The sequence below is a fragment of the Mixophyes fleayi genome, chromosome 3 (assembly GCF_038048845.1).
Source record: "Mixophyes fleayi isolate aMixFle1 chromosome 3, aMixFle1.hap1, whole genome shotgun sequence".
Lineage (NCBI taxonomy): Eukaryota > Metazoa > Chordata > Amphibia > Anura > Limnodynastidae > Mixophyes > Mixophyes fleayi.
The window spans coordinates 242480420-242495406 of record NC_134404.1 but is presented as its reverse complement, the minus strand read 5'-3'; the positions used below and the strand labels follow the sequence as shown (position 1 = coordinate 242495406).

Here is a 14987-nt window from a genome sequence, read left to right as displayed (position 1 = left end):
AGGGCTGAAGTGCTGCAGGGCTCTTCTGATGAAGCTCTGTAGTTGCATAATAACTGCTGCATGCTTTTCAGTTTTCACTGAAGGGCTCCATAATAAGTATTCTGTACTTCAGCTTTGGCCTCTCCACTCTCTCTAGTTTTGAAGTAGGTGAGTGTTAGGTATTCCATATTGTTAACAGCCGAACAAGCCATTGCTGACTACTTGAGAAACAAGATAAGACATATATTCTCAGACTCTATGGCAGCCCTTACATTTTGTTTTAGTAAGCTGAGTATACATAGGAAAAAGTTTGATAACCTTGAAAGGCATATAGTGTGGCTCCTCCTAACCTTTCTTCTCTTTCCTGTCTCTTCAAAGCTGAGTTAGGCAGAGATTGAGTAGGGAGATTTTTTTTTTTTTTTACTTGAAAGGATCTGGAGGGTTCCGATGTTGCTGCTTTTGGGATCTGCTACCGGAACAAGGGGTGACTTTCTTTAGAACTATATAGTAAGAACCTTGCGTGTGTCACCAGGCACGCACAGTGTCAAAACGCCTGACGTCATTTCCAGATCAGGTGCTGAAGGAGAAGATCACCGAGGGCAAGGCCTCATTCCTAAACTGGATTTTTATGCTGTTGCATACTGCTTGTCTTAAATAAACAGCATGGAGCCGGAGCCTGACTCAGAAAAGTTTAAGGACACTTGCCCCTGGTAATCCCTAGTAAGGTGTTTTGTTCTAATATTGTCTGTTTTAGTTTAGCTAGTGTAGGTCCTTATCCTAGTTACTTATCTAGTACTCTCTTTCAAAGCCCTTGGAGGACAATTAGACTGGGAAAATGCATATTGCCTAACAGTGTATGTGGAGCATGTGATAAACAACTAGCAAATGACTATATGTAAACATTGGGTGGAATGTATCCCTAAAGAAAATAATTCAGGAATTAATAGACTGGATGATAAATAAGTTTGAATCTATTAATGCCAGTCAGTCAATTCAAGGGGTTAAAAGAACAATATCCAATACAGGATTAGATTGTGGAGCTACCTCCTCTACTGTAGATGTAGAAACTAAAGAAGAGTATGTAACTTATCTTGAATTATTAGACGCTTTTAATTATAAATATTAATAAAACTATGGGGATGCAAGAAACATTGTCCTCAACCACCCTGCAGGATGATTTTTTTCTGTAGAGAAACAGTGTGTGCACAGAGTAATTAAAGAATTACTGGAGAAATGGGAATATCTTGAAAAACAGGTTAATTACAAAATATTTAATATAAGTATCCCTTTAAAAGGTGGATATGATCGAATTCACTACCTAAAGTGAATTTTACAATAGCTTATTGGTCTTCAAACTGCTATACCATTAGAGGATGCATCTCGGTGAAAGCTGGAGTAGCCGTGGCTTCATTTTCCAGAGCTATCAGAATCTTGATGCATAATCTATGCGGATACTCAAGAAAGTGGACAGTACTTGCTTAAAAAAAAAATATTGAGACTGTAAAGAAAGGCATTTACTTTTTATGTCAAGCATACTGTTACACTTTCAGCTAGTAGTGAGGCTTCTACTGTAGTGGCTAGAAGTGCGTTCTGGCTGTGTCCATGTTCAGCAAATCAAAAATTGCTTAAATACACTTCCCTTTGAGGTGGATTTACTGTTTGGTAAAAAATTGGACATGATGATTCATCGAGGTGCAAAGGGTAAATTACATCAATAGACTATGACTAGTGAAATTTTTCCCTCTAGGCAGCGGTTCACATAGCCAGAACATATCATCCAGGCAAGCAGTACACCAGGCAGTCTGTCCGCAATCAATCTAGAAGACCTTTTCGTTCCTTTTGAGGAAAATAAGGAAGGCAACAAAAATATCCATAATAACTATCGTCTAATCCAGTTTCCAGCAATCCTGCTGGTTGGAAGAATTTTAAGGTTTATGTAAGCCTGGACTTTTGAGTCCTGTGTGTAGTTAGTATATAGTATGTAGTTTAGTATATCTACTAAACTGCGTGTTTGGAAAAAGTGAAGATGTTGCTTGAAGCAACCAATCAGTTATCATTTATTTAGTACATTCTATAAAATGACAGCTAAAATCTGATTGGTTTTTATAGGCAACGTCTCCAATTTTTCAAACCCGCAGTTTAGTAAATATACCCCCAGGATGTTGTGGATCTCTATCTTGTACCCATTGTTTACAAAGTACCCAGGCAATTTTATAAAATACTCTTTCTGGTAGAAAAACAGTTGGGAACAGGAGACTTCTAGACTATCCTGGACTTAAGAAAACTGATTCACTTTGTAAATACAAAATATTTTCGCATGAAGTCTGTAAGTTCCATCCTTTAAAGTGGTAGAAGTAGGACATTTCTTAACATGAATACAAGATGCTAATTTTCACATTTCAATTGCACTTCTACATCATTGCTTTCTCAAATTGTACAGTGTGGGACACAATTTCAGGTTTATGTAACTATCATTTGGCCTTTTAACTTCTCCCAGTACATTTACGAAAGTGTTAGTAGTTCTGAAGGCTGCCCTCAGGAAGCAGGAAATTACAGTACTGCCATACTAGGATGAAATCCTAGTAATAGGAAAATTTGAAAACCATTCCAAAATCGAGACAAGTAAGGTAATTGCATTTTTTTTCAGAAACATGACTGGGTCATCTGATGCCCTATCAACAGCTGGAATTCAATTGTAGTACAGATGGATACAACAAAAGACAAAGCATCAGGGTCTCTAGGCAGAATACAAAATAACATCAACAATTGGCTTATCTAGTCCAATCACAGCAACAATCCTCAGTGAGAGAATGTCTCAGACTGCTCGGAATATTCTCCTCAACCATAGGTGTTCTTCCATGAGTTAATTAGCACTTGAGGTAGTTGCGATTAGAGGAACTCAAACTATGAGATCACAATCTGAAAAGTCAATCTCTTAAGACTTTCTCAAAACACCAAGGGATCTTTACACTGGTGGCAAGATCCATCATTGAAGGAAAGTGAAATACTCCTCTCAAAACCAGAATGGATGGTGATAACAGATGCAAGCTCCAAAGGTTGGGGAGCACATCTGAAAACAGAAATAGTTCAGGCTGCATGGGGTGTCAAGGAAAAGAGACTAACTACAAACATCCTGGAATAAAGAGCAGTATGGCATGCAATGCAGATTTTATGCTTCAACTGCATCACAAACAAAAGATTTTTGTCAGACAACAGAACGATCGTAGCATTCAGAAACGGACAATGAGGCACCAAGAGTATGATGGCAGAAATAAAGGGAAGGATGGCATTGACAGAGTAAAACCTAAAGACCTTCTCAGCACTTCATGTAGACAACCAGGTGGCATTGTCTCTCAGCTGACATTGTATCCATCCAGGATAATAGACGTTGAACATATACATGTTTCACCATATAAAGGAAAGGTTTGGGATCCCAGAGATGTATCTAATGGCAAAAAAAGTCAGAATACCAGATTACAATTATTTTGCTCTTGTCAGAGCGGTCCACAAACAGAAGGGACATTTGCCCTATGAAGAACTTGGAGATTCAAACTGGGTTTCATCTTCCCCACTGTTCCTTTAATTCAACCAAATCCACAGTCTCTCTCGCTCTCTCTTTGATGCTGTCGAGATTAAGTGGTCCCTATTAAATAGTGAAGGTGTTTCTAACATAGTGGTTGAGGTATTCTTACACACAAGAAAAACTTACTCATCTATAGCATATTGCATAGTATACAAAACATTTATTGGATGGTGCAAATGTAGAGTAATCGGAACTCTCCAAGTCAGGATACCACAAATACTGAATTTTCATCAAGAATATTTACAGAAAGGACTTTTACTTAGTACCTTTAAGGTACAGGTTTCTGCATTAAGTTTGTTTTCAGACATCAGATCAATTCAGATGATTTAATCAAAAGATCCTTTCAAGCTGCAAAGATAATTTGACTTTTAAAATCACTTGTGACCTCAATCTTCTTATAGAACCCTTTTGAACCATTACAGGAAGTATCACTAACCATACTCACTCTCAAAATAATCCTGATCGCCATCACATCCACCGGAGTTGTAGGAAAACTTCAAGCATGTGGGGCAAGGAACTATTCTTAAATATACATTCAAAGTGCTTCTACTAACCCTATGATTTTTTTTGGAATTGTTCTTCCTGCAAAATGTCCAGAGCCAACAAATAAACGAGAGAAAATTGGATATTCTAGATCTATTAAGAGCAATATACTTGTATCTCTCCAGCATAAAGGATGTTAGAAAAACAGATCTCTTTGTAGATCCTGAAGGTTAAAACATGGTCAAGTCCCTTTCAAGAGTATGCTGGCAAGATGGATCACATAAGTCATTGCACAGACTTTCAAGAGTAAGGGCGTTTGACAAAAAATATTGTGGGCATATTGTACGAGAGCAGTGGCATCATCCTGGGCCCATAAGGCAAAGGGATCAGCAGAAAATCTTTGCAAAACAGAAGATTGGTCATCAATGTATACATTTCCAAAACATTATCCCAAGTTATGACTTCTGAGGATACTCCATTTGCAAGAAATATTCTGCAAACAATTGATAAATAATATTTTTGTGCATAAATTGACCGGTGTTGATTGTTTTTTTTTTTTTTTATTGCCCCATATTAATTGCTTGTATAGATCCCATATGCAGGTGCAGAGTCTGTTCCCCTTTAAGGCTTCCTCTCTCCCATTATTTGCTATGGGATTATGGAGCACTATTTAAACCTCCTGGGTTCACCTGTCTGATGCCTGTTTTTCAAGCTCACTTCCTGCAGCCTGTGGTTCTGGTTCCTGTCTTCCTTGTGGTTGTTTGTTCCTGACAGTCTGCTCTCAGCTCGTGGCCAGGGTAGAACTACCGCTGTTCCAAGTATCTCTATTACCATATCCTAAGTACTACATCGTGTCAGCTTAGATTCTATCATCGCTACCTCTCAGAGCTTCTACTACTTCTGGGACTCCTCAGCTGTCATTCCGAGTTATCACTGCATCTTCAGTCCGCTTGCTCTCACCTCCGTGGCCCCAAAATTTTCCTTACGATAGGTCCAAGGTGACCTACATCATCTCCTTGTTGTCCGGTCAGGCCCTAGCCTGGGTCTCTCCCCTTTGGGAGCGAGAGGATTCCATACTCAACAAAGATCTAGTTTTCTTAGCCACCTTCTCAGCTTCTGCCAGCATCCTCAGGCTTTGTCAAGGTTCTCACACGGTTGCCCAATACGTCAGAGTTTCCTACCCTCTCCTCAGAATTAACTTGGAATAACATCGCCCTTGTAGCAGCATTTTGACAAGGTCTCTCGGACCGGGTTAAAGATGTGTTGGCATCCCATGAACTTCCCTCTACTCTGGATGCTATAATCTCTCTTTGCAATAAAGTGGACCTCCGTTTCCGTGAAAGTTCGGCGGAGAAAGAACACTCTCGCCACTCGTCCTTCAAGCCCACTCCTCGCCCCCAGTTAGCTTCTTCTACTCCAGAGGAGCCTATGCAGATCGGGAGGACTCACTTAACATCCAAGGAGAGAGATAGGAGACGCCTAAACAAATGATGTATGTATTGTGGCGAGTCGGGGCACTTCTTGAATTCTTGTCCCAGGATGCCGAGAAATGCCAAGCTCTAATCTGCTCCGAGGAGGTCAGATTGGGGTCACCTAAATCCTTCCCATTTTCAGCTTGCTTCCTCAGTCTCCTTACTATGGGACTTTTCTGAAAAGTTTTCTCAAGCACTGGTGGATTCGGGTGCCGCCCGGAACTTTATCTCTTGGTCCCTAGTTTCTCAGTGTTCCCTTCCTACTCTGCCCTTGGAAACACCTGTCACTATCACCGCTATCGATGGGTCTCAGCTTCCTGGAGCTGTGGTTTGCTACCAAACCACTCACTCTCCACATTGGGGTTCTCCACTCCGAAGAAATCTCATTCTTCGTTTTACCACACTCCACCACACCTGTCATCTTAGGTCTTCCCTGGCTGCGTGTACATTCTCCCAAATTGGATTGGAATTCCTCAGAAGTCCTGGCCTTGGCGCCTCATTGTCAATCCAACTCCCTAACTCAATTCAAGCCTGTACAGATCCTATCATCCTCCACTGAGTCTCCCCTTCTGGGCCTACCTCCTCAATATTGGGCTTTTTCAGACGTTTTCAACAAGGTCCAGGCTGAACTGTCTCCTCACCGCCCTTGGGATTGCCCTATAGAATTACTCCCAGGCAAGAACCCTCCAAGAGGACGAGTATTCCCGCTCTCTCAGCCAGAAACGTTGGCCATGTCCGTATATGTCAAAGAATCTCCAGAGAGGCTTCATCAGGCTGTCTGTTTCCCCAGTGGGAGCAGGGGTTCTTTTTCGTCAAGAAGAAAGACTGGTCCCTCCGACCCTGTATTGATTATCGGGGACTTAATGCTGTAACAGTCAAGAATCGCTATCCCATTCCTCTCATTACCGAGTTATTTGACCGCATCAAGGGGGCCAAGGTCTTCTATAAGCTGGATCTACGGGAGGCCTACAACCTTTTCCGCTTACGCTCCGGAGACGAATGGAAGACAGCGTTCAATACCCATGACGGTCATTACGAGTACTTAGTGATGCCCTTCGGACTCTGTAATGCACCAGCAGTGTTCCAGAGCTTCATTAACGAGATTTTCAGAGGCCTCCTCTACTCGTATGTGGTCGTTTATCTTGATGATATCCTCATCTTCTCCCAAGATATCCAGTCGCATCACAAGCATGTCATTGAGGTCCTTTCCAAACTCCGTAAAAAACTACTGAATTGTAAGCTCGAGAAGTGTTCCTTTTGAAGCCTCTCCCATGCCATTGCTGGTCTAGATCATCTGGGCTCCAGATGGATCCTGAGAAGGTTCGGGCGATCCTGGATTGGCCATGTCCTCTCACGCTCAAGGCTGTTCAACACTTTTTGGGGTTCTCAAACAACTATAGACAATTTATCCAAGGTTACTCCACTATAGTTACTCCCATCACAGCTCTTACGAAGAAAGGAGCCAATTCCAAGGTTTGGTCAGAAGAGGCCTTAGGGGCATTCACATTCTTGAAACAAGCCTTCTCCTCTGCTCCCATCCTCAGACAACCCAACCTCTCCCAGCCCTTTTTCCTAGAGGTGGATGTCTCGGCCATTGGAGTAGGAGCGGCACTCGCTCAAAAGTATCCTTCCAACAGAATCCTTCCTTGTGCCTTCTTCTCCCGCTAGTTCCTACTCGCTGAGCAGAATTATAATATAGGAGACAGGGAATTGTTGGCTATGAAGTTGGCTCTCTCAGAATGGCGCTATCTCTTGGAGGAGGCCCAGCATGTGGTCACCATATTCACCGATCACAAAAACCCCTTGTATTTACAGTCTGCTCAGTTCCTCAACCCTCGCCAGGCCCGTTGGTCACTTTTTCTCCCGTTTTAACCTCTACGTGACCAGGCCACTTAAACAAAAAAGCAGATGCGCTTTCCCATGCCTTCGACTCAGAGTTGGACTCCGATCTATCCCTCAGTTGTCCCATCTTGGATCCAGGGTGTCTGGTGGGTCTAACCACTACCAGCTCCCCTCCTCCCGGGAGAACATTTGTCCCCACCTCTCTCCGGAAAAAGCTGCTCTGCTGGTTTCACGCCTCCAGGTTCTCTGGACACGCTGGTTTTCCTAGACCTATGAGCTGGTATCCCGATCCTAATGGTGGCCCACTCTTCGACCAGACGTCAAGGACTTTGTGGCCGCGTGTAACGTATGTGCCCAACATAAGAGTTCCCGTGCGGGTCCTATGGGTCCATTACAGCCTCTGCCCGTACCAACCAAGCCCTGGACCCATATCGGCACGGACTTCGTTACCGACCTCCCGCTTAGCAGAGCCATCTGAGTCATCGTGGACCGCTTCTCTAAGATGGCTCACTTTGTTCCTCTCGCAGGCCTACCTTCTTCGGTACTTGCCCAGCATTTCATCAAGGAAAAATTCTGACTGCACGGTTGTCCCCTTGAGATCGTATCCGACAGGGGGTTCCAATTCACCTCTAAATTTTGGTGTTCCCTCTGTAAAACCCTCGGCATCCAACTCAACTTTTCCTCCGCCTATCGCACACAGTCCAATGGTCAAATGGAAAGGGTGAATCAAGATCTGAAGACCTTCATCAGACTGTTCTCCTCTGCCTCCCAGGACAATTGGGCTGACCGTTTACCATGGACCGAGTTTGCACATAATAACTTCTTTCATGAGTCCACCGCTGCTACTCCATTCTTCGTTGTCAATGGGCTTCACCCTTTGCTCCCCAAGTTCTCATTCCTGTTCCTGCTGTCTAAGACACCATACGTGACTTTTCCAGTATTTGGACCAAAGTGGTTGCCTATCTCAAAAAGACTTCCTCTCGTTACAAAACCTTTGCAGACAGAAGGCGTTGAGCAGTACCAGCACTCAGGGTGGGAGACAAGGTGTGGATGTCGACCCATAATATCCGTCTTAAGGTCCCATCTATCAAGTTCGCCCCTTGCTTCATTGGACCCTTTAAGATTCTACGAGTGATTTAATCCGGTCTCCTACAAGCTGCAACTCCCTGCGTCCCTTCATATTTCCAACACCTTCCACATTTCTCTTCTCAAGCCCTTAATTATCAACAGGTTCTCCACTCCTGTACCTGCCTCCACAGTACCCAAGTTTTCTCATCAAGAGGAGTTTGAGATCACACAGATTCTGGATTCTAAGACCTCCAGGGGGACTGTTAAGTATCTAGTAGACTGGAAGGGATTCGGTCCCGAAGAATGCTCTTGGGTCAATGCATCTGACATCCATGCTCCAGCTTTGCTCCGAAGATCCCATGCTCCGTTTCCGCGCAAAACTCCATCTAAGCGTCCAGTGGCCACTTTTAAATGGTGGGGTACTGTCACGCTCCGGTCCCGCATATGGGCACCTGTCTCGTTACCTGCCTCTCACAGGCCATGAATTGGCATACTCTGGCATCAGGCTCTCACAATATGTCGCCCTGCAGGCAGATTTGCGCAGGTGCAGATTCTATTCCCTTTAAGGCTTCCTCTCTTCCCTCATTGGCTATGGGAATATGGTGCACCATTTAAACCTCCTGGGTTCACCTGTCTGATGTCTGTTCTTTAAGATCACTTCCTGCAGCCTGTGGTTCTGGTTCCTGTCTTCCTTGTGGTCTCCGTTTGTTCCTGACGGTCTGCTGTCAGCTCGTGGCCATGGTAGAACTACCGCTGTTCCAAGTATCTCTATTACCATCTCCTGAGTACTTCAGCGTGTCAGCTTAAATTCTATCATCGCTACCTCTCAGAGCTGCTACTACTCCTGGGACTCCTCAGCTGTCATTCCGAGTTATCACTGCATCTTCAGTCCGCTTGCTCTCACCTCCGTAGCCGGCATTGTATTACTGCTGTTCCTGTGTCTCTACCACTTACCTTTTGGTATCGGTGCTTGCCTCCTGGCTCCTCCACACTACTCTGCTGTCCACTCACTCACGGGACCGTGACCTGCAGGTTTGGTGTCGCTAAGACCATACATTCTTACAGGGGTTCCTGGTGAAAACCACCTTCCTGTTGGACTCCGCCATGCCCAGCAGAGCCTAGAGATCCTAATTCCAGCCTTATCAATGTCACAGATATTTTTCAGAGAGATTAAGATTGATAGGGGGGAACCACACTATTTAGTCTGACTAAGGGCCTAAACCCATATGTAAGGGATGCCATAGAAAGAAATAAAATAAATTGACATATACATCATTTTGCATTTTTCCTGTTCAGTAGTCCATGACAACCTTAACACTGGTAAGGTTCTCCTAGCCTTAGGTAGAGAGGAAATTAACATGCCCTCAGAATAGTATTAGAAACTGCATGTGAAAGTGCATCTGTGTCTGTCTGTGGAACCTGTTATGAGCGTTTTGTCGCTATTCAATAACGATTGTCGAATCTCGATTTGTGTTTCCAACGCACAAATATTTATTCTCAATAAGTAGCAGAATATATTCAAGCGAAATAATAATAAGTACAGCCGTTACTTATCGCAGGCGCTCTGGATCCAGTGTACAGTCATTCAGTCCTGAAGTCTGTTGTCAAGGTGGCTGAACACTACATGAGAGCTACTGCTTATATGCAAACAGAGATACAGTGAAACAATGCAGGTGGTATAGCTTGCTTCTATTGGTCCAGGCATCAGGAGGGTCCAGGGGGTTACACATCATAGACTGATTCAATCTAAGGAATCCAAAGGTGGGGGTCTCTCCAGGGGATGAGCTCTGTTCTTCCCACCAAACTGCTCTGTTCTTCCCGCCACACTCCAATTACAATCAGTCTATTAGCATTTGACAGTTAATAATCATATTAAAGGTTTATTCCCTGACATCAATAACTAGAGCAGGGGTGTCCAACCTTTTAGCTTCCCTGGGCCACATTGCCAGACGACGAATTGGTTTGGGCCGCACATAAGATACACTAACAATAACGATAGCTGATCATCCAAAAAAACATAGAAAACATAGTTAACATACATATGAAAAAAAGTGATTATATAGATATAGATATAGATATATATATATATATATATATATATATATATATATATATATATATATATATATATATATATATATATATATGAGATATCACTTTTTTTTCAAATCCCCCTATGCTTACCTTTCAATCGCCCTGTTCAAAAAATCCTCTCTAGTTATACTATAATCACTTTTTTTATTGTTTCGATGCAATATCATTTAGGCCAGGCATTGTATATCAGGGTGCCCTGACCAGGCTTGCGGTACCCGACATATACACCACTGTGACCCCAAATTGTGACCTGTTTTGATAATTACACCACTATATTAGTTAAGGGATAACTTATAATGGGCCAAAGAGAATAATATATAATGCCCCATTAGTAATACAAGTAGAAGTATGTAGCAGGGAGATAAGGTCCATGATGCTCCAGGACCAGGTGACTTTTATTCACTTGTCAGCGTCCCTTGAAATAATAAAAAAAATCCCTTTTAATCGGCTTGTTCTCCTGTCCTCTTCTCTTCTCCAATTCTGTGCTGCTGATTGTTCTTTTCGCGCGGGTGTCTTCTCTGTGCTGCGCTCCGCAATGGATGTTTGGCGTGATGACCTCACGCCCGACATTCACAGCGAGCGCTGCACAGAGGAGGAGAAAAGGGAGGGAGCCGGAGTACAAGCTGACGTGACAGCGTGACCGCAAGGTAAGTATTTTCTTTTCTTTTTTTTTTTGCAGGATTTTTTTTTTCCATTAACAGTTCTGCCCCCTTGCCACAACCAAAACTCTTTCTGGGCCACATTTACAGGCATGCTGGGCCGCGGGTTGGACAACCCTGAACTAGAGTATGGAATGTGCGATCTCTTCGCTGAATGCACCGAACAGCTGCTGATGTAAAGGGGATTACTATGATATTAGACATGACACATTTCTTTTAACCTGAACCATATGTATTACTAATATGCATATAACTTATAATATTACACATAAACACTACTATATTTGGAAATAAATAACTGTTGCAACTACGATTAATGTGTACTATTTTACAAATGTGTGTGTTGGTGCGAATGTATACTAAAGTGTAAGAATCTGTTATTGCCATGTGTTGCGGCTGGATACGCCCTTCCACGCCGTAGCGTGCTCTACGCATAATTTCAGACAAGGACAATCAAGTTTGCTCGATATCAGTTGAAATGACTTTTATCCAATTTGCTGACTTCGACAAACCTGTGACAAACCTTTACCTGTGGATGCCAATGGGTCTTTTGTGCAACATGCAGTTTCCAGTCTCTTGAGCAGTTTAAATGTATATCTTGGATGATGACTTTGTGACTAAAGATTTATATGCTATGGAGGGTATGAAGAGAGCTTGGTCCCAGACATGATTGGACTTAAATGTTAGGCCTTATCACTTTGGAATGGATTCTTTAGAGGGCATTTTTTAATCTGGATAATGTGGATATTCTTAAGCGGTGGTAGTCATTACATCGATGCTGAAATCTCCGTAATTGGTATCCCTGACATGAGCCTAAACCTGTAATTTCCGACACATCTCTAATAGCGACATCTTGAAATAAAGACTTCAAACAATTCCGACGAATGAACATGCGGCTGGGACAGTGTAGTAGGCTTTCTGAACAACATTGTCCAGCTGCCGCCTTTTTAAATTACCACCTTAACAGCCCGAATCACAATTCAAAAAGTTAAACAGATCGGTATGGTGCTCCACTAAATGTGCAGCCTGGTACGTATAAAGAGGATCCACTATACCTCTAGCATATATCTGAATAAAATGGTATATACGTACATCAAGTGCTCATTTTGTAGCTGAAAGGAGTGGTCAGACCTCCAATTTACTAGTATAATGGCTCCATCCACAAAACACTCTTCACATGTTCGTTTGTTTAAGTTTTTAAATCTAAAATTAAAACTCTCCAAATAAACACATCCATAGTATAGTATGCCACTAATATTATGCTCATAGTCCAAAGCCTTGATAAAGACTCGCGGATTGGAGTCGAAACATGTTTGTTATTTGGCTCTGTCACTTCTTTAAACATCGGGGAGCGTCTGAAGAAAAGACGATCCATGGGACTATGAGATTGGTTCTTATATTTCCGAACACTGTTTTATCCATAGACGTCTGGTATGAGTCCAATTGCTACAGATTTTTTATTGTTTTTATGTTCGATGTTTTTATCCCAATTGTGAGTTTTTAATTGGGAATGTCTGGTATGTAATAATAAATAATGCACTAGATCCTCCTTTCTCTTCTGTATATCGGTGGCCCAGTTTCCAGCCGGAGTGTATCTATGGAGTCATTTGATGTGATTTATTGAAGGCTCATGACAATCTGACATGTTGTAAGCATAAGTCCTTTGGGGGCAGAACGTTTGAAGAGCACGAGTGGATTTTCTCCATATTAATTAGTCCACGATGGAAAGTGGAGGGACTTTTACTTCTTGGGCTTTGAACTATGTGCATAATATTAGTGACATACTACACCATGGATGTGTTTGTTTTGTGAGTTTTAATTTTAGATTTAAGAACTTGAACAAATGAACATGTGAAGAGTGTTTTGTGGACACAGCCATTATACTACTGAACTGGAGGTCTGACCACTCCTTTGTGCTGCAAAGTGAGCACTTGATATACTTATAGACCATTTTATTCGGCGCAAATCACAGTGTGTTCCTTGAAAGTGACGTCATTGATGCCTTCCGGCATGTTCATTCATCAGAATTGTTTGAAGTCTGTTTTTCAAGATGTCGCTATTAGAGATGTTGGGATCTACAAGTTCTGGCTCATCAAGTCGGGGATACCGATGTCCGAGTTTTCAGCATCGATGTAAGGTACCCAACCCTTCTTAAGCACATATATAAAGCCATAGGGATAAATGAAGCATAGCATTCTGCTGCAGTTCAAAACTTCCTCTTAGGATTGTGCGAAGAAATTTTTCCTGTGGGCCAGTTAGTAAAGGAATTTGTTCATATGGAATGAGATCACAGCTGACAGCTAGGACCACCATTCTTTTAGAAGGTGATGGTCGTTAAGGGATCGTATGGATAGAAATATCGAAAGTTGTTAAGAAATATATTTCTTCTAGATCTACCTTAAAGGCTGTTGTAGCCATGGTTTTACTGTCTATAGCGTTCAGGCTATGGAGAGAAACTTCATATGGATTTTTATGAGAAAATGAATAGACAATACTTGTTTAAATGCTTGTTGTGCAGAGAGGAATAGAATTTCTGTGAGACACATTGTAGGATACCATTGCCTTTTCAGCCAAAATTAAGGCTTCAGCAATCGGAATTCGAAGAGCTCTTTGGTCGCACCCATTGGCAGTAAATGCTCACTCTAAGAGTAGTCTAGCTATGCTTCCCTTGGAAGGCTGCATACACTTTGGTGACAGGCTGGTTTCCTGGATTCTGAAGATTTTTGGGGGTAAATTCAAAAGTCTGCCACAAGATCAAATGGTTAAGTATTTCCCTTCCTTTTACTCTTGCCAACATTTTAAGGATATAAGGAACTACAAACTTGGAAGTCAGTGCACTAGACAGAGCAGTGCCAGTACATCCAAACAGCCCTTTTTGGCGTTCAGGCTTAAAGATGGGGGACCAGGTCAAAAAGCCTCACAATGACTTTTGCCTGGTTCCGAACTTTGACTCCTGTGGGTGGCAGGATCGCAGACTATACAGAAATTTGGACACATTCTGTTCAGCATCAGTGGATTCTGAATATTGTCAGGAAAGGATGGAATTGCATCATGTTCCCAGGGGAAGTTCTTTTTAAATCCAGAACCCCATCAACTCCAGTGGAATTGGAAGTGTTACGCATTGAACTAAAAATATTGCAGGAAACTCAAGTGATATCTCTTTTTTTGCTTGCCCAGATACGTGCATACCTTTGTTCCAAACTATATTTGGTCAGAAAATCTGCAGGATGTTTCCAAACCATTCTAGTTTTAGGGCGACTACATTTTTACATGCAAATCATTTCTGTATTGAGTACATAAATTCTATTCTCACCTCCATCGGTAAAGGGGACTTCTGACATCCATATATCCTTAGGATCTCTTGCAAACAAACCTTTCTGTATCAAGTCATTTAGGAGTGTGTCTTTTTAGAATCAGATTTTACAATACTCACTCCAGTGCCAGAGGCTGGGCAACAGATCTGGCTAAAGTGGCTCAAGGTACATGGTAACAGAATGAGAAAAGGCTACACGTAAATGTTCTGGAAATTAGGGCTGTCTGGAAGGCATTTCAAGATTTTAATTTTCTCATAGAAGATGAGCAAGAAGTTTGATCTCTCCCAACCTAATGACGACAGATGAAAACATCACAGTAGCCAGGTTTTTCTGTTTTTTTTTATTTTATTTTTTTTATCTTCACATAGAGGTTAGATGCCATGTCAGTTTTCATGGACCTTCCAACTTCCAAGAATGTGTTTCCTGATTTTTCATACAATAAAGAAGATTTCTAAATGAGAAGCAGAAGTCATAGCAATTCTCCTATTCTGGC

General features: G+C 42.2%; 1 protein-coding gene across 2 annotated transcripts in view; it reads left to right on the top strand.

The window, feature by feature from the left end:
- The window catches only part of RNASET2 (ribonuclease T2), a 104889-nt gene that overhangs the window by 80618 nt on the left and 9284 nt on the right, over positions 1 to 14987 (top strand). The window lies entirely within an intron of this gene.